The 25740-nt window shown below is 41.6% G+C and overlaps 1 protein-coding gene across 3 annotated transcripts in view; it reads left to right on the top strand.

The window, feature by feature from the left end:
* Positions 1-25740, top strand: part of brf1b (BRF1 general transcription factor IIIB subunit b) — a 445784-nt gene that overhangs the window by 163764 nt on the left and 256280 nt on the right. The window contains exon 1 of one of the 3 annotated variants that reach the window (XM_073039444.1): positions 21189-21206. The exons of the other annotated variants lie outside the window; for them this stretch is intronic. The gene's annotated coding sequence lies outside the window, so the exon portion shown is untranslated. Of the gene's footprint in view, positions 1-21188; positions 21207-25740 lie in introns of those variants that run through there. 3 annotated transcript variants of the gene reach the window in all.

Here is a 25740-nt window from a genome sequence, read left to right as displayed (position 1 = left end):
AGGAGAATGGGGTTGAAAGGGTTAATAATTTAGTCATGATGGAAAGGCAGAGCAGATGATGGGCTGAATGGCCTAACTCTGCTGCAATGTCTTATGGTCTTATTGTGACTTGTTTTGCTTTCAACATTGCTTTTCAGTGAAACAATTTCAATTTCTGATGTCGACCCAAAACATTTACTGTCCCTTTGCCTCCACAGATGCTGCCCTACCCACAGAGTTTCTCTGGGTTTTTTTTAGTTAGATTCTTTCACTTCAGGATCAGTTTTATCAACTTATTCAGTTCAGATGGAGGTCACTTGGTCTATTGCTCCTGTGCTGTTAGAGTTGCTTTTGTCTTTTGTTACAGACTTTTATTTTCAAGAAATGATCCAGTTTCTTTTCCAAGATAATTGCTGAATTTATTATCATACTCTCAGTGGCTCTTTATTAGGTACCACTTATACCTAATAAAGTGGTCACTGAGTGTTATATTTTGTGGTCTTCTACTGCTGTAGCCCATCTACTTCAAGGTTCTATGTGTTGTGCTTTCAGAGATGCTCTTCGGCAACCACTGTGGAAACACATGGTTATTTGAGTTATCAGCTTGAACCAGTCTGGCCATTCTCCTCTGACCTCTGTCATTGACAAACCATTTTCACCCACAGAACTGCTGCTCATTGAATAATTTTTTTTGTTTTTTGCACCATTCTCCATAAACTATGGAGACTGTTGTGCATGAAAACCCCTGGAGATCAGCAGTTTCTGAGATAATCAAACCACCCCATCCAGCACCAACAATCATTCCACAGTCACGAAGTCACTTAGATCATATTGCTTCCCCATTCTCATATTTGGTCTGAACAACAACTGAATCTCATGACCATGTCTGCATGCTTTTATGCATTGAGTTGCTGCCATATGATTGGCTGATTAGATATCTGCATTAAAGAGCAGGTGTACTGGTCTTTCTACTAAAGTGGTCTCTGAGTATATATTTCCTTTTCAAGCAATGATTCATTTCTGTTTTTGAAAGTAACTGGTGAATTTATCATCATCTGTATATATCCATGTATGGTCAGTGGCAATGAGAATCCTACTTGCAGCAGCATCACAGGCACATAACATCAGCTGAGCAGCTTTTGCAGAAAACCATCAAATAAACATTATGCACGACTTTTGCAAGAATGAATACAATCAGAACAAGAAAGATCAGTTCATTTCTATGCAAAGTAATCACACTGGTCATAGTTTTGATAAGCTCTTGTAAATAGGGTGTTGCTGATTATTTCAAGAACCAAATGTTTGAAGGGAATAGCTGAAAGTGATATTGGTTAGGAGATACAGAAGCCTCAAGTCACATTCTACTAGGTTTCTGAACCTGTTGGTGTGGGACTTCAGTCTTCTGTACCTCCTCCCTGATACTAGTTAGGGAAGATGGCATGGACTGGATGGTGGAGATCTTTGATGAGGGATGCTGTTTTCTTGAGCCAGTCGCTCCTGTTGGGAGGGATGTGCCTGTGATAACGTACTAGGCAGAGCTGACTATTCTCTGCAGCTTCTTTTGTACCTGCGTATTCAAATTGCCATACCAGACCACAAGTCAGGACACTTTCAAAGATACATATATGGAAGTTTTTTTTAGAGTGAGCCTGCTTTGGCCATACTTTTAGATTGTGCTTTTGTATTTTGGGAAGAGGGTGAGTTCTGACCTTGATTTGAAGATTAATAATAATTCATTGTAAACGTTGGCTGTTTGTTCTGAATTACCAGGACTGTGAGCAAAGAGCAGACTATTACAGCCTGATTTAAACTTCAAATGGTTTCCAGACAGATCACACAAACACAGACCAGGCAGCCTAATGGTGGGTAGCTCTGCTCATTAATTAACCAACCTTTCCTTCATGTGGGCCTTGATTGATTCAAGGTTTTGCATTTCTGATGGTCATTGGAATTACTGACTGTGTTTCTGAATCTGATTTTTAAATATTCCACTACATTTCATTGTCCAGGAGCGGATGCATTCAAATTAATCAGCACGTTGGATAATTAGATCGGTTTCTGGGAGCTTTGGGATGCTGTTTGTTCTGCTTCCCCACCTTATACTAGCTTCTTCTGTTTTAGTCCTGATGAAGGGTCTTGACCCGAAACATCAACTGTTAATCCTCCTCTGTAAATGCTGCCTGACCTGCTAAGTTCCTCCAGCATTTTGTGTGAGCTGTTCTTTACTGTCTGTGAATCTGATATTAGTTTCAATGATTCATGCTTTACTTCCAGTAAACTCTGCACTTTATTCTCCATTCTGGTATTATTTTACCTTGTACGACCTCAATGCACTGTGTAATAAAATTATCTATATGAACAGTATGAAAGACAAATATTTCACTGTACTAGGAGAATAATAAACCAATTTCACTGGGCAGCACCGTAGCATAGCAGAGTAACATTTTACCGTGCCAGCAATCACCATTAGGGGTTCAAATACCATTGCTGTCAGTAAGGAGTTTGTACATTCTCCCCGTGACTTTGTGGGTTTCCTCTGGCTGCTCTGGTTTCCTCCCACATTCCAAAGATGCATAGTTAGGGTTAGTAAGTATGGGCATACTACTCAAGATTGTTTAGTGCCATTTCCAGTACACAAGTGTAAAGGAGAATGAAATAATTGATACTGTGGATCCAATGCAGTGCAAAAAAGCACAATGAGATAAAGAGCATAATTAAAACAAAAACACAATAAATATATAGTGTCTATAAAAAGTATTCACCCCCCCCCCCCCAGAAGTTTTCATGTTCTATTGTTTTACAACATTGAATCACAGTGGATTTGACGTAGCAGTATTTCAGTAGAGTAAAGGAAATTACAGTGGTATGAAGAGTTGACCGAAATAAATTGGAAGGAGATGCTGGCAGGGATGACAGCAGAGCAGCAATGGTGTGAGTTTCTGGGAGAGATGAGGAAGGTACTGGATAGATGTATTCCAATATCAAGTGTAACACCCTGGTTCACATTATTTCTGCTATGCTGTAAGCATTTCATTTTAATAGTTCTGTAAGAGCAGTCTGTTCTGCTTTCAGCCTGTTTGGGGTTACTGTTGAAGATGAGGGATGCTGAAGAATGTGTGTCATTCAGTTAGAATGGTGGAGCTGGGAGAAGGTTCGAGAGAACACGGAGAGCGGAGTGGTTTTGCAAGGGGACACTAAGGTTAGTCTAGGGAATTTTTGTTTGGCGGGAGATGAATAGGGAAGACGCTGGGGAGAACTGGTTGTAGGATTTGGCCTGGTGGGGGATCGTGATTCGATGGAGCCAGGCACCGAGATTGAAGATCGCTGAATATGAATTTTGGGAGAATTGAGCTCCAACTTGTGCACATTTGACTGTTTAATTATAATGGGCCTATTTTGTGTTTTTTTTTCTTTCTTTACTAACCTTTTACTTTTAGTTAAATTAAGATTCATGAATATAATTCCTTTAATCGTATGCAATGTGCTTTCTGTTATTTCTTGACACTGAGTTGTGACAGGGTAGCAAATTACAGAGCATCCACACTAACCAGGTTTGCAGTGGGAGAGCTGTCTCAAACTCACGGGTTTGATGGGACTGGAGTGTGTATTCCCTAGACTTAGACAGCCAAGGAAACCAGCGGGGTTTCACAAAGAAATACTCAAATGGCAAAATTGTACAACTGTGGCTGACAAGGGAAGTCAAAGCTAATGTAAAAGCAGAAGAGAGGGCCTACAACAAAGCAAAAATTAGTGGGAAGATGGAGGATTGGAAGGCTTTTAAAACCCTACAGAGAGCAACTAAAATAATCATTAGGAGGGAAAAGATGAAATATGAAAGCAAGCTAGCAAACAATATTAAAGTGGATAGTAACAGCTTTTCCAAATACGTAAAAAGAGATGAGAGTAGATATAGGACTGCTAAAAATGAGGCTGAAGAAATAATAACTGAATTGACTTTATTTCTTACATCCTTCACACACTTGAGTAAAAATCTTTACGTTACATCTCTGTCTAAATGTGCAACGTGCAATCATAGTAATTTATAATAAATAGTATAGTCAATTTAACATAGAAATACACTCAAATCAGCGTGAGTTAATCAGTCTGATGGCCTGGTGGAAGAAGCTGTCCCAGAGCCTGTTGGTCCTGGCTTTTATGCTGCAATATCATTTCCCGGATGGTAGCAGCTGGAATAGATTGTGGGTGGAGTGACTTGGGCCCCCAATGATCCTCCGGGCCCTTTTCTCACATCTGTCTTTGTAAATGTCTTGAATCATGTGAAGTTCCCAACTACAGATGTGCTGTGTTGTCCACACCACTCTCTGCAGAACCCCGCAATTAAGGGAGGTACAGTTCCTATACCAGGCAGTGATGCAACCAGTCAGGATGCTCTCAATTGTGCCCTTGTAGAAAGTTCGTAGGATATGGGGGCCCATACCAAACTTCCTCAACTGTCTGAGGTGAAAGAGGTGCTGTTGTGCCTTTTTCACCACACAGCTGGTGTGTACAGACCACGTGAGATACTCGGTGATGTGGATGGCGAGGACTTAAAGCTTTTTACCCTCTCAACCCCAGAACCATTGATGTCAATAGGGGTTAGCCCATCTCCATTCCTACTGTAATCCACAACCAACTCCTTTGTTTTTGTGACATTGAGGGAGAGTTTGTTTTCTTGACACCACTGTGTCAGAGAGATGACTTCTTCCCTGTAGGTCACCTCGTTATTGTTTGAGATTAGACCAATCAATATAGTGTTGTCGGCAAATTTAGTTAGCAGATTAGAGCTGTGGGTGGCGACACAATCATGGGTATACAGGAAGTAAAGGAGGGGACTTAGTACACAGCTCTGAGGGGCTCCTGGGTTGAGATTCAGAGGGGTGGAGATGAGGGAGTCCACTTTTACCACCTGCCGGCGATCTGACGGGGCCAAAGAGATGACAGATGAACTAAATGCGTATTTCGCATTGGTCTTCACTTGTAAAAGCCACTAGCAGTGTGCCAGATGTTGAAGAGTGTGAGGGAAGAGAAGTGAGTACAGTACTATTCCAAGGGAGAAGGTGCTCTAAACGCTAGAAGACCAAAGGGTACCGAAGTCACCCAGACCAGATTAACTGCACCCTATGGTTTTGAAAGGGGTAGCAGTAGAGATTGTGGAGACATTAGTAATGATCTTTCAAAGATCATTGGGCTCTGGCATGGTGCCAGAGGACTGGAAAATTGCAAATATCACTCCACTCTTTGGAGAAAGGAGGCACAAAGGAAATTATAGACCAGTTTGCCTGACCTCAGTGTTTGGGAATATGTTGGAGTCAGTTGTTAAGGATGAGGTTATGGAGTACTTGGTGACACAGGACAAGATAGGGCATAGTCAGCATAGCTTCCTTAAGGGAAAATCTTGCCTGACAGACCTGTTGGAATTCTTTGAGGAGATTACAGTAGGATAGATAAAGTAGATGCAGAGGATGTTGTATATTTGGATTTTTAAAAAGGCCTCTAAGCCTTTGAGAAGGTGCCACACATGAGGCTGCTTACCAGGTTAAGTGCACATGGCATTACAGGAAGGTTACTAGCATCGTTAGAGCATTGGCTGATTGGTAGGAGGCAGCAAATGGGAATAAAAGAATCCTTTTTCTGGTTGGCTGCCAGTGACTAGTGGTGTTCCACAGGGGTTAGTGTTGGGACCACTTCTATTTATGCTGTATATCAAGGATTCAGATGATGGAATAAATGGCTTTGTTGCCAAATTTGCAGATGATCTGAAGATTGGTGGAGGGGCAGGAAGTGTTGAGGAAACAGGACTTAGACAAGATTAGGAGAATGGGCAAGAAAGTGACAAATTAAATACAATGTTTGAAAATGCATGGTCATGCACTTCGATAGTAGAAATAAATATGCAGACTATTTTCGAAATGGGGAGAAAATCCAAAAATCTGAGATGCAATATGACTTGGGTGTCCTTGTGCAGAACACCCTAAAGGTTAACTTGCAGGTTGAGTCAGTGATGAGGAAGGCAAATTCAATGTTGGCATTCATTTTAAGAGGTTTAGAATACAAGTGCAGGGATGTGATGCTAAGGCTTTATAAGGCAGTGGTGAGGCCTCACCTTGAGTATTGTGAACAGTTTTGGGTTCTTCACCTAAGAAAAGATGTGCTGGCATTGGTGAGGGTTCAGAGGAGGTTCACAAGGATGATTCCTGGAATGAAAGGGTTATCATATGAGGAATGTTTGATGGCTCTGGGTCTGTACTCACTGGAATTTAGAAGGATGGGGGGGTGGAATCTCATTGAAACCTTTTAAATGTTGAAAGGCCTAGACAGAGTAGATGTGGAAAGGATGTTTCCCATGGTGGGAGAGTCTAAGACAAGAGGGCACAGCCTCAGGATAGAGGGGCATTCATTTAAAACAGAGATGCGAAGAAATCTCTTTAGCCAGTGGGTGGTGAATTTGTGGAATTTATTACCGCATGCAGCTGTGGATGCCAGGTCGTTGGGTGTATTTAAGGCAGAGCTTGATCGGTTTTTGATTGGACACGGCATCAAAGGTTACGGGGAGAAGGCTGGGGAATGGGGCAGAGGAGGGGAAGAAAAGGTCAGCCGTGGTTGAATGGCGAAGCAGACTCGATGGGCCAAATAGCCTAATTTCTGCTCCTGTGTCTTATGGATTTAATTTGACTTCTTGACACTGATCAACAGAGAAAGACTCTTTCCTGTCAAAGTGAAAACAGACTTCTACAAATTGGTTTAAATTTAATTGCTGTCATTAAACACAAGATAATTGATTGCATAATTAACTGACTCTCTTCACATCAGTATTTAGTAGATGTACCTTTGGCAGCAATTATAGCCTTGAGTCTGTGTGGATAGGTCTCTTATCAGCTTTGCACATCTGGACACCAATTATTCCTCATTCTTCTTTACAAAACTGCTCAAGCTCTGTTAGATTGCATGGGGACCATTAGTGAACAGCCCATTTCAAGTCCAGACACACATTCTCAATTCGGGGTGAATACTTTTTATGGGCATTGTAAATATACATACAGTTTATGTTCATAAAATAACACTAGGTGCAGAATTGTCTGTACATAAGGTGACTGATAGGAAATGATAAAATAGCAGTGATGGGGTGGGTTAGTAGGTGGAGATGTTAATCAGCCTTTCTGCTTCAGGATAGTAACTTTTTGAGTCTGCTGTGCCTCACATGGATGCTACAGGGCCACCTCCCTGAGGAGTGGGACGAACAGTCCATCAGCAGTGTGGGCGGGATCCTTCATGATATCACTGGCCTTTTTCCAGCACCTTTCTGTATATACGTCCTTGATTGTGGCTAGCTTTGTCCTTGATGTTGGCATCGAAAGTGTGGTGACGTTTGTGGGTTGCCCCAACACATTTCTGAGTTTCTATATGTAGACATCTGGGGCTGTGCAATAGGGTGGAATTCTTGGGAGTTGGAGAGAGAGGTTTGTATACAGAATAACAGGTAATTGCAAGTGTGGTGAATTATGTATTCCTGCTGAAACTTGCAGGCTGAAATCAGGTTGAGGGCTTCAGAGTTCAGGGTAGTTTATTATCAAAGTACGTGGTATATGTCACCATATGCAATCCTGAGATTTATTTTTCTTGCGAGCATACTCAGTAAGTCCAGAAAGCATAATAGAATCAATGAAAGACTGCACCAACAGGATGGACAAACAAAAATGTGCAAAAGACAACAAACTGTGCAATACAAAAGAGCAACAAAGCAATGAATATCAAGAACATGGGATGAAAGATCCCAAAGTGAGTCCATAGGTTGTGGAACAATTCAGTGATGGGTCGAGTGAAGTTAAGTGAAGCTGTATGAAGTTATCCCCCTGGTTCAAGAGCCTGATGGCTCAGGGGTAAACAGAAAGAACAGCATGGACGCCTTTGGGAATTGCAAACTGGAATTGAAGAGCTTGGGAATGGTTTATATTATAAATATAATAACATGTACATGGAAGGGGATAACAGATAGGATTCCTAGGTTTGTTATAAAAGTGAATACCTGTGTGTCAGTCATGATGAAATGGCAGAGTGGACTCAATGGGCTGAATGGCCTCATTCTTCTCCTATGTAATGCACAGGATGCTTATACCCTGCCAGTGGAATGCATCCAAAGATTGTGTACTCGTTCACGGCTGCAACTTGAGAATGTATACTGGTCATTTGGGTGTGGTACTGAATGTTGCTGATGTCTGGAGCTAAACTTCATAAAGCTCTTCCTGAAGTGAAGTATCTTATAAAGGTGGAAGGGGAATTGAACTGGACACAAACAGGAGCATGCACACAAGCATGCAAACACACAAATACATGCACTTACATATACTTTTTAAGCTCTACTGATGAATGCTTTTCAGCATGTTAACCTAACTATAGTCATCTTTCTATTCCTTTGAAGCCCCTACTACGATCTTCTCCAATCCAGTATTATTCTCTGATCTACTGTTTCCCCATCTCTCTGTTGACCTGCATTGAAGCTTTCAGCTAACATTCTTGAAACATATCTTAATCGTAGAACACTACAGCACATAAAAGGCCTTTTGGCCCATCTAGTCCATGCTGAACTATTGTTCTGCCTAGTACCACTGGCTTGCACCTGGACCATCGCCCTCAGTATCCCTGCCATCCTTGTACCTAATCTAACTTCTCTTAAATGTTGAAATAGAACCTGCATCTCGTTTCACTCTCACCATCCTCTGAGTGAAGGTTCCCCCTCATGTTCCCCTTAAACATTTCTCCTTTTACCCTTAATCTATAACCTCTAGTTCTAGTCTCACCCAACCTCACTGGAAATATCCTGCTTGCATTAAGGGTCATAGTGAACATATATTCCTTGGGCACACCACCAGAGCTATGTTCTCAATAGAGTCATCTTATGGTGTGAAAAGCAGCCGGTTTTTCTGCCATTCAAATAGTGACAACACTTTTAAAAGCCCTTCTTTGGAATAACACACTTACGTAGAATAATGAGATTTGTGGAAATCACTAAAGAAGAGGACATTTTTGACTAGAAAGTCTAATGTCAAGTGAGCTATTGGAGAACTTCATACTGTAAGCATTTTGACTGGATCTCCTGGAACTCATTGGACATGGACTTCACTGGGAATGTGGTGTAGCCCAAGGAGTAGTTGAGAGTGAGGGTGTAGTTTCCAAGGTATCATTCAGCACTGAGAGATGGGGTTGTGATGCTGGTTGGGTGTGGTAAATTAGTAAACTGGTTTATTATTGTCATACGTAACCAAGATACAGCAAAAAATGTCTTGCATATTGTTCATACAGACCATACAGTATACAATGCATTGAGGTAAATCAAAGGTAAAGTAATTTATTATTAAAATACATATGTCACCTTGAGGTCAAAGATTAAGGGTGAAAGGAGAACTGTTGAGGGAGAACTTCTTCACTCAGAGGGTGGTGAGAGTGGAGCGAGTTGCCAGTGGAAGTGGTGGACGTGGATTTGGTTTCAGCCCTTTTGGTCCAGTGAGTCCGTGCTGCCTACCACCTGTCCGTCTTTGGAATGTGGGAGAAAACCGAAGCACCTAGTACAAACCATGTGGTCGCAGGGAGGAATGCAAAAACTTACAGGCAGCTGCAGGAATTGAACCCATGTCGTGCAAACTGCTAAGCTATTGTGCTGCCCCTAATTGTGGAAGGAAACATATCTGAGACTCTCTCTCCACAAATGCACCTAAATCCATTTACCAATCACCTCCCACCATTCCCCTATTACCTGGTGCTACCTATCAGCGGTCCCTTTCCACCTTATTCTGGCTTCTTTCCTCTTTTTCTTTCAGTGCTGATGAGTCTCAGCCCTAAACCTCGACTGTTTATTTCCCTTTGTAGATGCTACCTGATTTCTGAGTTCCTCCAGCATGTTGTGTGTTGCTCTGGATTTACAGTTAATTGGTCACATGGTGGCTGTGCGTATTTGAGATATTTGATGTCTTTCCATTAATGCACTTTTGGCCTAACTGGATCTAATCCCGCCTCGTTACAATTCCTAGAAATGTTTATTTTAGTAACTCTGCACAGACAGTGAATCATTCCATTTATGTAATGAGTATAGTCCTGGTTTCTCTTTCAGCACAGTGTTCCAATCTTTGGCTGATTTCTAAACCATTTCAGCAGAGATTTCCTAATTAAGTTGTGATGTGAGCCACTTGATTAGATTCCAGTGGATAAATCACTTTGACATTGAATACTGATTAAGCCCTGCCTCTCTGGCCAGCTGTACTAACATCTCTTTCAGGGGGCAGGTCTCGCGACCCATGGACGAGTAGCTGCTCGAACTTGTGTTCATTTCTATTTGGATCGCCAGAATCTCTTGGCATTCACCCTGTATCATCATTTATCTTTCCATTCCTTTGACTTTGAGATTTTGGGCAGTTTGATAATCCATAAGATCATGAGTAGGTTTCAACTTGTTGAAGGTAGGTTTCCTCAAATGGCTTCCGTGAACATAAAACTAGCAAATGTATCACCTCCATTGAAGAAAAGTGGGAGAGAGAAAAAGGGGCACAGTAGACTAGTTATCCTTTTATGAGTTACAGTACAGGCCATGAGGTGGGCATACTGGATATAGACAGAATGTGAGGAGTAGTGGTTAGCGTGATGCTGTTAAAGCTCAGGGTGTCAGATTTCGGATTTCTGACGTCATCTGTAAAGAATCTGTACTTCATCCCCATGGAATGTGTAGGTTTTCTCTGGGTGTTCTGGTTTCCTCACACGCTCGAAAGGCATACAGGTTAGTTGATCATTGTAAAGTGTCCCATGATGAGGCTAGAGTTAATTGGGGGTTGCTGGGTGGTGTGACTTGAAGGGCTGGAATGGCCAGTTCTGTGCTGTATCTCAATAAGTAAATAGAGTGGGAGGAAAAGGAATAAAGAGTTAGTGTTGATGAGTTCAGAAATCTGTTAGCAAATGGGAAGAAGCTGTTCTTGAATCATTGAGTGTGAGAAGAGGGCATGTCTCTGATGGTGAGGGTGCTTAGTGATAGAAGCCATCTTCTTGGGGTGTCTTGATGGTGGGATGGGTTGTGCCTATGATGGAGGTGGCTGAGTTTACAACCCTCTGCAGCCTCTTGCATTGAAGCCTCCATACCAGGTGATGATGCAACCAATCAGAATGCTCTTCACTGTACATCTATAGAAATTTGCAAGAGTCTTTAGTGACAACAGTGGTGTCCGCTGTGAATTTATAGACGGTGTTTGAACTGTGCTTAGTCACGGCCATGAGTGCAGAGAGAGAACAGAGATCTAACCATGTGTCCCTGAAGAGCACCTGTGTTGATTTGTCAGTGGGGGGAGATACTGTTTCTGAACTGCATTGACTGTGGTCTCCCAATAAGAAAGTTGAGGATCCAGTTACTTAGGCCCAGGTTTGAACCTTGGTGATTAATACTGATTAGGTGATGGTGTTGAACACTAAGCTATAGTCAGTAAACAGCAACCTAATATTTGCTTAAGGAAGAGTATAATAAAAGTTTACCAGATTGATTCCTTGGAAAATGGGCTGTATTCCTTGGTTAAAACAGAGATGAGGAGGAATTTCTTTAGCCAAGAGGCTGATGAATCTGTGAAATTCATTTCTACAGATAGCTGTGGAGGCCAAGTCATTGGGTATATTTAAAATGGAAGCTGGTAGATTCTTGAATGGTAAGGGTGTCAAAGGTTATGGGAAGAAGGCAGGAGAATGGAGTTGAGAGGGATAGTAAATCAACCATGATGAAGTGGCATAACAGACTTGATGGGCCGAATTCTGATCCTATGTGTTATGGCTTGATGAGTCATTGTTACATCTTACTGATGGTTTTGGGATCTTTAGCTTACATCTGTTTGCCTTTAAAATGCTAGCTTATAGAATGGGGAATAGGGTAACGTGGAGCGCTGGGAAAAGAATGTTATTGTGGAACTTCACTGTCTTTTAATGGGTAAAACGACCAGTTGGTGGAGTTTTAAATGTAATCTAAAACAATTTACTCATACATGTTCCCAATACAGAACCGTTTCATACAGATTCTTTGGTTATGCAGCTTGGCATCGCTTGTCCTTATCAGGAGTTATAGAGCAAACCATGGACACAGGCCCTTCAGCCTAACCTGTCCCATTAATCGTGATGCACGTATCACTCTGAACCCCTTCCCTGATCACCATTCATTGTCTCACTAATCTCCCATCTAATTCCATGCTTTAATAGCCTTAACCACATTCACAGTAGAATTCCCTTTCATGCACACTAGATTTGGAAATTTTAAGCATGGAAAATCCTACAAAAAGTAGTGGATATGATCCAGTCTGTCATGGGTAAAGCCCTCCCCACCATTGGGCACATCTACACAGAGTGCTGTTGCAGGAAAGCAGCATCCATCATCAGGAGCCCCCACCACCCAGACCGTGCTCTCTTCTCGCTCTCAGGACCCACACCACCAGGTTCAGGAGCAGTTATTACCCCTTAACCATCAGACTTTTGAACCAGTGGGGACAACTTCACACAACTTCACTTGCCCCATCACTGAACTGTTCGTCCAAATAATGGACACACACTTTCAAGGACTCTTCATCTCATGTTCTTCAATCTTATTCACAAACAAGAAAAAAATCTGCAGATGACGGAAATACAAGCAACACACACAAAATGCTGGAGGAACCCAGGCCCGAAAAGTTGACTATACTCTTTTCCATAGATGCTGCTTGGCCTGCTGAGTTCCTCCAGCATTTGTGTGTGTTACTTTATTGTTTATTTACTTATTATTATTTCTTTCTTTTCCCTCTTGTATTTGCACAGATTGTTGCCTTGCACATCGATTATTTGTCTGTCCTGTCTTTCAATGATTCTATTGTGTTTCTTGGATTTTCTGAGTATGTCCACAAGAATATGAATCTCACTGTTGTATATGGTGACATATATGCACTTCGATAATAAATTTACTTTGAATTTGAACACACAAAAAGAATTCAGAAGGTCAGGCAGCATCTGTGAAGGGGAATTAACAGTCAAGGTTTTGGGCTGAGCATGTTCATCAGATCTCCCTTTGTTTGAATCAAGAGTTGCTTTTTTCTGTCTGAGCCATCTCATGTAGTTCAACAAATCGGTTGGTATTGTGTTCAAGTTGTAACAAATGTGCAATTATCTCTCTCCTCTGTAGCTTCGCCTTGTTACTGAGGTGCAACTTCTTTCATTCATTCATTTTTTTCTTCTCCTGATACTAAACGTTTACTTTAGCACCTGCGATTTTATGCATTGGTCTTGTTAATGAAGTGCTTTGCTCTCCTGACTATTGTTACGATGGGATGCAATCCAAGTAGTAACAGTCACAGAGTGACGTTGGATGGCACGTACTTTGCAGCATTTGAAAGAAACATATGAGGTGCCTGATTTCAGTTTGTCTGTCTCTAAACATTTTGTTTGGCTGTTTTGTTCTGCATACTGACACATTCAGCAGTCATCAGAGTATTTTTAATGAGAAAGAAAGACACCTATAATGTCTGTAGCTATATCATGTTGTGATACCTAATACTATACATGAGAAATTGCTTCAAGGGGAAGGAACACTGAGTTTCTTTGTTCATTTTGGTCTGATTCCAGCAAGCAACGTAAGAACTACACCCAATGAGTGTCCTTTATTGGTTAAATTCTGACTTCTCAAAGCAGCTTGTTGGATTGTTTTTAAACAGCACATATCAAGTAAGGGGAAGGCTGCTGCTGCTAATTTTCTGGCACTCAGCAGTATCATCATGTCCTAATTAGCCCAGAAGAGGAGTTCAAGCTATAAACACAGGCAATCCCGCAGATGCTGGAAATCCAGAGCAACATGCGCGTAAAATGCTGAAAGAGCTCAGCATGTCAGGCAACATCTATGGAAATAAATTAACAGTTGATGTTTTCAGCTGAGGCTGTTCGTTGGTACTGGACAGGAAGGAGGCAGAAGTCAGAATAAGCTGGTGGAGGGGGAGGGGTACAAGCTGGCAGGTGGGTGGGTTGCGAGCGAATAAATACCATCCTACAAATTTCTCTTAAATGTTGAAATTGAACCTGCATCCACCACTTCTGCTGGCAGCTTGTTCTACAGACGCACCACCCTTTGAGTGAAGAAGTTTCCCCTTATGTTTCCCTTAACCAATGACCTCTAGTTCTAGTCTCACCCAACCTCAGTGCAAAAATGCTACTTGCCCTATCTATACCTCTCGTAATTTTGTATACCTCTGCAGACTTTATAGGTGTATTTAAAATCATGAAGGGCATAGGAAAGGTGAATGGTACGATCTCTTCCCCAGGGTAGGGGAGTCCAAAACAAGGGATCGTTGGTTTAGTGAGAAGGGAAAGATTTAAAAGGGACCTGAGGGGCAGCTTCATGCAGAGGGTGGTGAGTGAATGGAACGAGCTGCCAGAGGAAGTGGTTGAGGCAGGTACAATAGTATCAGTTAAGAGGCACTTGGACAGCTACATGGAGCAGCAGGACTCACAGGGATATGGGCTGAACACTGGAAATTGAGATTAGCCTGGGTAGGCTTTGAGGTCGGCATGTACTGGTGGGCCAAAGGGCCTGCATCCATGCTGCATTGCTTTATGACTAAAAACATGGATGGATGTTCAGCGTTGACAGAATTGGGTGTTCATTGGTGGGGATGGCCACTAAGTCTTATCTTCTCAATGACTAATTTATACTTGGTTGGGATAACTGAATACTGAGTAATGTTAACTGTGCTTAAGTATCAAAAAGCTAGCAAAAAATATCTTGTGATGTTACATTTTAAAAACTATAAGCAAGTGACCGACCGAGAGTGAGGCTGCCATGGAACAACTTCATTATGTGCCTGCATCTGATTCTCACTGCCTAGGCAGTGATTCAGAGTGCACACTTACTGCTTGTGACACTGATGTCTCCAGAGATGCTGAAGGGTTTATTGTAGGAATTTTCTCTCTTGCAGATGCTGACACATGCTGGGATGTGGATGAACAAACTACCTGCTGGGGAAACTCAGCAGGTCAAGCAGCATCTTTGGGGGCAAAGCAATGTTGGTATTTCAGGTCAAAGCTGCATCGAGATCTAGTCTTATAGGATTTTGACTTGTTGTGTCAATAATTCTTTCCCCCACCACAGATGCTGCTTGATTGAGTTCCTCCAGCAGATTGTTTATTGCTCCTGGTTCCAGAATCTGCAGTCTCTTGTGTCTTTCAGAAGTGGACTTCATAGGACTTTGACACAAGTGACAAGTGTTCTTCTTTGTCAGAGGTTTGAGGGGCGAGGGGGATTCGTTGCTCTGTGCAAGGTTATGGAAATACCTAACACCTGTGTGAAAACTTTCATAGCACCAGTGCCCAAAGTGCTTTACAACTTGTCAAGTCATTGTTAGCTATGAAACTACACTGTGAATTTCGACAAGATCCACAAAGCACAGTGTGGTTAACTACAGGAAAATATCAATAAGTTTGAAAGAGAGAAAATTTACAAGGATGTTGCCAGAACTTGAGAACCTGAGTTATAGGGAAAGGTTGACTAGGTTAGGACTGTATTCCCTGGAGGGTAAAATAATTAGAGGAGATTTGGTAGAACTGTACAAAATTTCAGAATCAGGTTTAATATCACTGGCATATTTCGTGAAATTTGTTAACTTAGCAGTACAGTGGAATACGTGATAAAAATAGAAAAATAAGTAAATTACAGTAAGTATATATATGTATATTAAATAGTTAAATTAAAAATAGTGCAAAATCAGGAATAATAAAAGTGAGGTAGTGCTCGTGTCCAATTAGGAATTGGATGGCAGAGGGGAAGAAGCTGTTCCTGAACTGCTTCAGTACCTGCTTCCTGATGGTAACAGTGAGAAAAGGGCACGTCCTGGGTGATGGGCTCCTTAATGATGGATGCCTCTTTTCTGAGGAGTACAACCTGGTTGAGACCAGATGAGGGGGAAGGTGGGTAGATGGTGCTGGGGGAAGTGAGAAGCTGGGAAGGTATAGGTGGAAAAGGTAAAGGGCTGAAGATGAAGGAATCCAATAGGAGAGGGCAATGGACCATGGAAGAAAGGAAAGTTGAAGGGGAATGAGAATGGGGAATGGAAAAAACAGAGGAGGAAGGTGGAGGAGTTACCATTCAGCCACCTACCTAAGACTCGTGTACCTCCTAGCCCAATGGTAGTAGTGAGAAGAGAGTATAGCCTTGGACAGTGGGGGTCTTTGATGATGGATGCTGCTTTCTTGTGGCAGCACTCCTTGTACATGTGCTTAGTGGTGGAGGTTTTTTTTCCTGTGATAGATTGGGCTGTATCCACCACTTTCTGTAGCCTTTTCCATTTCTGGACTGGTGTTTCCATCCTAGTCATGATGCAGCCAGTTAGATTTGGGTAAACCAGGGAGTTTCATGTGAGATGGGCTTGGAATTCTGTGAGGGCAAAAGATAGTTGAGACAGAAGTTTACATGGTTAGAAGTGTCAAGGGCAACACGAGTGAATCTGCAGATGCTGGAAATAAATAAAAACACAAAATGCTGGCAGAACTCAGCAGGCCAGACAGCATCTATGGGAGGAGGTACTTCTTGTGTTTTTAGAAGTGTCAAGGTTGTTTTTTCTCTCTCTGGACTTGTTGATGCTGGGTGGATGAATAAGTGGAGGCAATTGTTATATGTCCATAGATATTTAGTCTGCAGGGCATTATTATGCCATTTTATTGCAACTCCCTCTTAATCTGTCCAGTCCTGTTAATCCACAAAATTATAGCTAGAATATTGACAATAGATTCCAGTTGGATTCTTATTTTGATTTTCTAATTATGCCAGTGACTTCTTCCTTCTCATGGTTATAAATAGTGCACTCAAACTCATTTGCTTTTGATCAACTTTTAGAATGTTGGACTTCGAAACGTCACTTAGAAGGATTAGGAGACTCTGACACCTATGTGGCAGTTGGCCAAATTAATCTCAGGTTTTCTCCTCCTCCTAGCATTAGTTCCTAGATGGAAAATCTCAAATAGGTTAATGTCAATAGGAGTAAAGCCAACCCTTTGGCGCGTGCAGAGGAAAGCTTTAGACACTTCCAGGTGGGCAACATGGTGTTTCAGTGCTGTGTACCTGTGTGAATTTCTTCAGCTTCAACCAATTACCATTAACTTCTTAGAACATAGAACACCATAGCGACTTTACTGATTCATTGACAAGCGTAGATAGAGTCTATGAAGGGGAGGCTGGTTCTTGCGATGTGCTGAGCTGTGTCCACAACTCTCTGTGGTTTCTTATGGTCACGTGCAGAGTAATTGCCATATAAAGCCATGATGAATCCAGATAGAACATAGGACAGTAGAGTACTGTTTCCTTCAACTCACAATGTTTAATCTACTCCAAGATCAATCTAACCCATTCAACCAACTTAACCCACCATTTTTCTTTCATCCCTGTGCCTAAGAGTCCCTTAAATACCTCTAATGTACAGTACTTGCAAAAGTCTAGGCACATATATAGCTAGGGGGAACTAAGACTTTTGCACAATACTGTATTTGTCAACGTGGAGTAGAGAGCAAGTTTGTATATCTGGCAGGAACAAAGGATGTTGGGAATGATGAAGGTGGAGCACCACTTGAAGAGGTGGGGGTGGGGGGGAGGAGGTGGTGCAGGTGAAGACACACCCAACCCTGAGACACCAGGCATGGTCATTTGATTCCAAACAATTGGTTTATTGATCATTACAGATTGTCTCTCTGGTGCTTCCTGCTCCATTCCCTTTCCCCAACCATGATTCCCCTCTCCCTGCCCCTTTCCCACTCTCAGTCCACAATAGAGACCCATACCAGAATCAGGTTTATCATCACTCACATATATCATGAAATTTGTTTTTTCTTTGCAGCAGTATTACAGGACAATGCATAAAATTACTACAGTGCAGCTGATTTAGGCACCATAGCTATATATATGTGTCTAAGACTTCTGCACAGTATTGTGTCTGTCTCTACTACCACCCCTCGCAGGTAATCCATACATCCACTGCTCTCTGTGTATCAAAATTGCCTCTAACATCTCCCCTATTATCTCTAATCAACTTAAAATTATGCCTCCTCATACTAGCAATTTCTGCCCTGGGGAAAAAATCTCTGGCTGTCCACTTTGATCTATGTCTCAAATATTTTCCCTTTATAGTTGACCTCCCAAAGTGCAACACTTCACATTAGCCTGGATGTGCCATTTCTCCATCTGCATCTTTCACTGATCTGCATTCAGCTGTGTCTTTTGATAAACTTCTTCACTGAGCATAATTCCAACTAATTTTGCATAGGCAGACACTTTGCAACCATAGCATTATATCCCAAGTTGAGCTTTAGATTGGATTCCCAAGATTGTTTGTTTCCACCTCTAAAACGTATCCTGTCTCTGCTCCACTGAAGCTCGATAGTTTCCACAAGCCTCATTCAGTCTTTTTGGTACCTCTGAACTTAACTGTTCTGAACTACCTCTGCAAAGCCATCTCATTTGTTTATTGCTCTTCATAGACAAAGTTCTTGTCCTGACTGGCACTAAGTCCCTTTCATCTATCCACTTTGTGCTTATTGATGTACATTGATCTCTGGGCTGGATTTTTAAAACATTTTCAAGATATTTTAAAAAGATTAGCTTTATTTATCAAATGTACATCAAACCATACAGTGAAATGCATTGTTTGTGTCAAGGATGTGCTGGGGGCAGCCCACAAGTATCGCCATGCTTCTGGCACCAACTTAGCATGCCCACCACTCTAGCCATAACCTGTATGTCTTTGGAATGTGGGAGGAAACCCATGCAATTATGGAGAGAACGTGTAAACTCGTTACAGATGGCAACGGGAATTGAACCCTAGTCTTACAGCTGGCACTGTAAATTGTTAGTCCAACCACTACACTACCATGACCTATGCATCCTGTTTTTCAACTTCCTCACCCCAGCATCTCCTAATGAGCACATCCAACTACATTGAGGCTCCCAGGACTCTGCCCTATCCCAATTTTTAATCTCACTTCAGCCGCTGTAAAACAGAATTCTTTCCATTCCCCCTTCATCCCCCTTTTTTCCCTCCTTTAAGATGCTTCTTTTAAAAAATACCTATTTGACCGAGGTGTCCCAGTTTTATTTGTTTTGAAATCGTCAGCTACGTTAAAGAAACTGTATGAATTGGACTATTGTCTATTGATGTTGATTGATATTTAGTGAAGGTGGGGTTTGGAACTCCCTTTCTGAATCTTATTGTCACTGACTTAGATGATGTGAAATGCTGTTTTGTAGCAAAAGTACAGTGCAAAATAAAGGAATTGGCAGGTTTGTGAACTGTTCAGAAATCTGATGGCAAAGGGGAAGAAATGGTTTCTGAATTGTTCACGCTCCTTTTCTCCAATGAAAAGAATAAAGAGACAAGGGCAAGTCCTAGATAGTGAGTGTCCTTAATGATAGATGCTGTCTTCTTGAGGCACCGTCTCCTGAAAACATTCTTCATGGTTGGGAGATTTGTGCCCATGGTGGAGCAGGCTAAGTCTCTTGCGATCCAGTGTATTTGAGCCTTCATACCAGGCTGTGATGCAACCAGTCAGAATGCTCTCCACTGTACATCTTTAGAAAGTTGAAGGATCTTTGATGACATATCAAATCTCCTCAAACTCCTAAGTAAATAGAGTTGTTGGCATGCCTTCTTTGTGATTGCTTCAATCTGTTGGGCACAGCTCATTAACGGATTAACGGGGGGGGGGGGGGTTACACTGACATCAGATGTCAGGCCAGACTACGTGATCATCTGCTGAATTTGTGTCTATAGCACATACCAAAACTCTAGTCAGCGATGTTATTGGATAGTGCATAGTTTCAATGAAAGTGCATAGTGGCCATCTAGTTATTCCATTAATCAGACTGAATTTTGTGGGTACCGATGGAGAACTGATAACATTTGAATGTTTAATGGCATTTACATCTTTGAAGGTCATCGTAAGCAGTAATTGAAAGAAGAATCTATTTATCCTCTGGATTACTAACACAAATTGCGGCAGCTGTGTTGAGATGTAGTTTCTCTTCTGTGTGTTTGAGCCTGCTCACAGACAAACTAATCGATTATCAAGAGTGTTGGCATAGCTGCACTGTCTCAGGTCATTGAATGGGTAAGCATGAGTATGCCAGCCTTCTCACAAAAAGAACTTCTTCCCAAGCCTCAGCACACTTAGCATAACAATAAACTCGGAACCGTCCTGTTCTTTGGTACCACACCATGCTTGGTGGGTCTGATGAGGGAATTGTGTTAATTATGTTCAACTAAAGTCACACCTGGGTGAACGTTCATGACTTTACTGAACAATGAAGCTCAGTTCACCCCAGCACAATTAATTTCAACACTCAAATAAAACTGCTGGTCGTTGCTCACAGCAGGCTGTCAGCAGCAGGCGAACTGAATTAATTTGCAGATGCTCAAGTGAAAGCAAAGGCATTTAGGCCGATCAGTGATAAAGCACAGACTGGGCCTGTACTCCCTGGAATTAAGATCTGACTTATTTGAAGTTTTAAAGATAGTGAAAAGAGCTATTGGATTAGAGAGTCTGTTTCCACTGTGTGGGGAACTCAGGAATCAAGTACGCTAAGAATTACAGAAGAACTTTCAGAAGTTAGGAAACACTATTGCATGTGAAGATCAGTGTAGGTTTGTAAGTCATAGAGCACTACACCATTGAACTAGGCCCTTTGGCCCATCTAGTCCATGCCAAACTATTATTCTGCCTTGTTCCATCGACCCACACCTGGACCATGGCTCTCCATGCCCCTCCCAAACTTCTCTTAAATGTTCCACTCAAATCAGCATACACTACTTCTGCTGGCAGCTCATTCCACACTCACACTGCCCTTGGAAGAAGTTCCCCCTCATATTCTCCTTAACCATTTCACCTTTCATCTTTAATCTATGATCTCTAGTTCTAGTCTCACCAAATTTAAGGGGGGGAAAAGAATCCTGCTTGCATTCAATCTATCTATACCCCTCTTAATTTTGTATACCTATATCAAATCTCCACTCATTGTCCTCTGCTCTAGGGAATAAAATCCTAAACTATAAATCTTTCCCTGTAACTCAGGTCCTCAAGTCCCAGCTCAGCAGATTAAGCAAGTAAAACTGTGATGTTTTGTAGCCGGTCTTGCGTCTGTCTGTACTGTGTGTTTGTGTTACAGAGCTGAACAGCATGGAATACAGGGCCTTCAGCTGAACTCATCCAGTCGGACCAAGGTGCCTATGTGAGCTTGTCCCAATTACTTCATTTTGTTCATATCCCTCTAAACATTTCCTTCTACTCACCTGTCCAAATGTAATTTAAATATTGTAATTGTACTCGCCTCTGCCACTTCCTCTGGCAGCTAGTTCATGACCAGAAGATATAGGAACAGAATCAAGCCACTCGACTCATCAAGTCTACTCCGTCATTCCATCATTGGCTGATTTATTATCTCTCTCAACCCTATTCTCTTGCCTTTTTCCCATAACCTTTGACACCCTATCAACCCAAGAACCTATCAACCTCCACTTTAAATATACCCAATTACTTGGCCTCCACAGCCATCTGTGGCAATGAATTTCACAGAGTCACTACCCTCTGGTTAAAGAAATTCCTCCTCATCTCTTCTAAGGGGACATTCTTGTATTCTGAGGCTGTGCCCTCTCCATGTCCACTTTTTCTAGGCCTTATGTGCTCGTACTTGTACAGAGAGGTACAGTTATAATTAGAAATTTGCAGCAGCATCTTGGATACCTAGGTTCAGACAACACAGCATAAATTATACAAGAGAATGAAGAGAGGAAGGACTATACAACCGCAATCAGAGACAAGAGCATGATAATGCAAGAAATACTGTTCTGTTGCTGGTCAGTTGTGCAGATCAGTTCAAGAACCTTATGGTTGTAGGAAAGTTACTGTTCCTCAACTCTGGTAATGTGGGATTCTGGACTTCTGTACCTCCTGCCCAATGGTAGCTGTGAGAAGATGGCATGGCCTGGATGTTGGGGAATGCTTGGTGATAGATGTTGCCTCCCTGAGGTAGTGTCACCTGTAGATGCAGTCAGCAGTGGGGAGGGCTGTGCCTGCAATGGACCAGGCAGTGCCCATAACTCTCAGCATTTGACCTCACGGACTACTCTTTTGTAAGAAGTTGGGACTGTCTGAATCAGGATTATGTTTATTATCGCTGATGTATGTTGTGAACTTTGTTGTTCTGTGGCAGGAGTACAGTGCAATGCATAAAAGAATGACTGTAAATTATAAAAATAAATAATACGAAAGACAAACAACAGGTTAGTGTTCATGGACCATTCAGACATCAGATGGCGGTGGGGAAGAAGTTGTTCCTAAAACGTTGAGTGTCAGTCTTCAGGCTCCTGCATCTCCTCCCTGGTGGTAGTAATGAGAAGAGGGCACATCCTGGATGGAGAGGGACCTTCATGATGGATGTCGTCTTCTTAATACCTGAAGGTGTCCTTGATGTCCCCAGGGTTCCCCACAGTTTATGGAACAGGTAGGGAGAGCTTTGGTCTAGATGAGGATGCTTGGGAGAAGTTAAAGGTCTCTGCTTTAACTCTGCCATCTCTTCTCTTCTGCTATCTGTCCTGCTACAGGAGCCTGGTGGGGAACAGGTGACCATCCTGGCTCCTGCGCACATGAGCAAGATGGAGGTGTGCAAGGGGTGCGCTGGGAAGTTTGAGCTGCTGGAGCCAGGGCTTATGAGAAAAGGTTGATCAAGCTAGGGTGTTTTTCTTTGGAGCAAATGTGGATGATATATGCATCTACATTGTAACTTTGAGGATTCCTAGTGACCCACTGCATCTGTGCAGTAAAGTTCACAGATTTAGCTAATGGTGTCTCAGGTAGACAGGGTTATGAAGAAGGCAGAGTAATATAGCACTTTGCACAAAACTTCACAGCTCCAGCGAATAGAGTTCAATTCCCACTGCTGTATGTAAGGAGTTTTTATGTTTTCCTTGTGCATACTCCAGTTTCCTCCCACCATTCCAAGGACATACGGTTTAGTAAGTTGTAGGAGTGCTATATTGGCGCCAGAAGCATTGTTCTCTCTAAGCTACAGGATGTGCGGTTGCGCAGTAATTGTGATGCTCCCCTGCACGTAGCCTTTGCTGCGCATCAGGAATTTTCTTTTATATAATTATATAATATTGAAATTATATTAATATAATTTTAAAATCTATGTTAATATAATTGTGAAATACCCTGTAATTAATTGTGTTAACAAATATAATCCTTAATAATAAACATACCACAATCTTCACTTTGAAATATTTTAGAACTTCAACATATTTACATTGTCTGTGTTTCAAGTTAGAACATTGTTACAAGCAGATCATTGGTTAAGAAAAAGAAGGCTAGAAGAATGAGCTAATATCATAGAATGTGATGTGTCATTTAGGCCACTAAACAAAATAGAATGGAAGTCAAGACATTTTGCCATTACAGTTTAGTAAGGAATTACGAAGTTTTGATCCTGTATTGCAAAAAAAAGTTAATGAATATAACAATCCCAATCATCAACTGAAGATTTTGATCAATCCACAATATTGCGTAGCATTGACGATGTTTAGATCGGCAATCTCTTTGTAAATTCCTACTGAAAAGCTGTTTGAATACAATTGAAGCACCGCAGTATGCAAAAGCAAAAATTAACAAGTTATGGTCACTTTATCTTGGCATTACTGTTTATTGGAGTGACAGAGTGAAAGATCTGCTTGCATCTGTGAGTTCTGACGTCAATACTGCGGCTATTATTTGATTCACTCAACATGTGTATAATCACTTGGATAATAGATTTCCTGACAACGAGTTAAGAGAATCTGGAAAAGAGAATGTTGTTGACTGATAAAAATATACTCAGCTACTATTACGAACTACGACAAAAGCATCGCCTGAAAAATATCGTAGCAATAATATGATTTCAAATATGCTGTTTCTGAGAAAGTTAAGACTGGTTAAATTAAGACATTCACTGATACTTGAACTATATGCTTAGAAATGAAAAACTTGCAGAACTGTCAATTCTTGTTGACACTGCTGGAACATTTCAAGCTTCTGGTGCTGACTGTAAATGTGGATTCGGTTTTATGAATTCAATCAAATGTAAATCCAGAAGCAGAGTGGAAGTGGAACATTTGGATGATCTAATGAAGATTAAAATATATTTCATCTGGATGCAAAATTAATCTGGATAGTGTCAATAGACAATAGATTTATAATAAATGCAGATGAGGAAAAAGTTTACAAAATGTGATTATAATTATGTGATTTCAAAATTTTCATTCTAAATACTTAATATATTTAATTTCCTCCTCAAAGCAATGGTTGGTAAAACAAAATGGCCAGAAGCATGGCGACACTTGTGGGCTGCCTCTGGCACATCTTTGGACTATGTTGGTCATTTACACAAATGACACATTTCACTATATGTTTCAATGTACATGTGACAATGAAGTTAATCTTAAGTCTTAGACTCCCCTACCCTGGGAAAAAGACTGCGAGATTCAATGAATCAATGACTTTTTGAAACTAAATGCTACAACTGTCCAGCTAACAGCATGATGCGGCTGTTTAGGAAGGCAGCTTACCACCATGTTCTCAAGGACTGTTAGACAAGGTAATCATTGATGGCTCTGCCGGCAGAGTCCTCTTTCTGAAAATGAAAAATAAATCAGTAAATCTCTAATAAACCAGCGTACTTGGGACTTCAATGCTGTACGAGCAGATTTTCAAGATTACTGGGTTTTGTGAGGAAAGGTTGAGCAAATTAAGGCTTTCCTCTCGGAGCAAAGGAGCATGAAAGTTGACTTGATAGAAGTGTACAAAGTGCTTAGAAGTATTGATTGAGCAGCCAGTCAGAGACTTTCTCCCAGGGTGAAAATGGCTAGTGTGAGAGGGCATAATTTCAAGATGATTGGAGGAAAGTATAGGAGGATGTCAGAGGTAGGTTTTTGCAGAGTGGTGTGTGGAACACGCTGTCAAGGGTGGTGATAGTGGCAGATACATTAGGGACATTTAAGAAACTCCTAGATAGGCATATGGATGATAGAAAAATGGGGGGCTATGTAGGAGGGAAGAGTTAGATGGATTTTGAGTAGGTTAAAAGGTCAGCATGGTCAATGTAGAGAAAAGACGCAGAGGAGTACCAAGGTGATAAGTGGACTAAGGAGGATGGAGTGATGGATATTTTGGCAGACTGAGCCCAGCAGGGTAAGGGGAGGATTGAAGTTGAGAGACCAAAACCAGTGGGTGATAAATGGAGGCAGACAAAAAAGAGATGGTTGAAGTGAAAGGGAAGAGGGGAGGTTGAAGGTGAAGATAGCTGCTGGAGGGAGTAATACAAAGGGCTGCCACTGTTGTAATCTGTTAAGTAATAGAGGTGAGAATAGTAACGATAAGGTAAGAGGTGTATGGTAGGTGGATCTAGAACCAAATGGGTAAGTCAGCGAGGAGAGCCTGTGGCTAAAATTGATGTGTAGTGTGTGAATGTAACAGGGAGGTGGATGAAAATGAGTCACAGGGATAATGACCTGAAACTCTCCATTGAACACTGTTGGGTGGGTATTCTTTAGTAGGTCCCTTGGGTTCAGGAGTGACATGTTTTCAATTAAGTAAACAAATTAATTACTGTAAGTTGAATTTATTGTTATTTGTAGATGTTCGTGTACCATATGCACAGGTGCAATGAAACACTTAACAGCAGCATCACAGGCACACAGCGTCAGATAAGCAGCATTCACAAGAAAA

This window comes from Hemitrygon akajei, chromosome 3 (genome assembly GCF_048418815.1).
Source record: "Hemitrygon akajei chromosome 3, sHemAka1.3, whole genome shotgun sequence".
Lineage (NCBI taxonomy): Eukaryota > Metazoa > Chordata > Chondrichthyes > Myliobatiformes > Dasyatidae > Hemitrygon > Hemitrygon akajei.
Note: the sequence above shows the minus strand (reverse complement) of the source record. Positions and strands in the feature narration are given on the sequence as shown.